Here is a 1,021-nt window from a genome sequence, read left to right as displayed (position 1 = left end):
GGAGTGCTGGTGCCCATCCCCAGTACTGGCTGCTTGCTGCAGCTGTTCCTGGAACCATTGCAGGATCCACAGGACTCCCCCCGGCAGCGAGATCAGCTGTGTGGGGATCCTCCCCATGGAGCAAGATGGCCATGGGCGGCAGTAAGATTGGCGCGTGGAGCATCCCACAGGAGTGTGGGGGGGGGGGCCCTCCACTTGCTCACTTCTGGGTCCACCAGGGAGCATGCTGGGAGGACCACCCCCAGTCAGTAGGATCAGCTGCAGTGGGACCCCACCCTGGGAAGCAAGATTGGCCACAGGGGGCAACAAGATTGGCTGTGGGGGGGACCCCTCCCAGTCAGCAGGATTGGCCGTTCGCCCCCCCTCCCCCTGTAGGACAGGCCACAGGGGGTGGGGGGGTACATGCCCCCACTGACTAAGGCAACACCAGTTGCCCATGCTACAAACTGACTGCCCAGAGGAGTTTTCCACTTACTGACTCCTCTGTGAAATCCTATGAAATATGAACTTTCATTTCTACCCAGTAGAACTTTTGCAATCTTTTCAAGGGTGCCTGATGAAGTGTGTTTGTGCCCGAAAGTTTAGAATTAAAGAATTTTTTTTTGCAAAAATCTTGCTCGTCTGAAAAAAAAGCATCTCTCCCACGAGTCTTGATTGCTCATAGGTTATGAACACTTTTACTAGTATTGCTCGTACATTGTAGTAGGGGTAAAATCGTAGAAATACGGTAATTACCATACACCCGACAGCGCTACTCTAGCTCACTGCCCGCAGGTGCCGCTACAACTGCGCCTGAGCTGCACCAACGTCCCCCATTGCGCATGCGCTTCCCTGCCGGAAGGAGCTGAGCTGCGGAAGGAAGCGCTGTGCGTTTTTTTAACCGGGAAGAACTAATGGAGGACGGCTCAGTGCCCGGATGTGAGCAAGCCACGCCCCTTCCCCGCGACGGCGGCTCGGAGGGAGATGGCAGGGGGGCACACGCCGCGCTGACCTCGGCGCCCCGCCCCCTCCTCCCTCCCCT

Source organism: Gavialis gangeticus, unplaced genomic scaffold, assembly GCF_001723915.1.
Source record: "Gavialis gangeticus isolate Ggan-Ray unplaced genomic scaffold, GavGan_comp1, whole genome shotgun sequence".
Taxonomy (NCBI): domain Eukaryota; kingdom Metazoa; phylum Chordata; order Crocodylia; family Gavialidae; genus Gavialis; species Gavialis gangeticus.
This window is presented reverse-complemented; position numbering follows the sequence as displayed.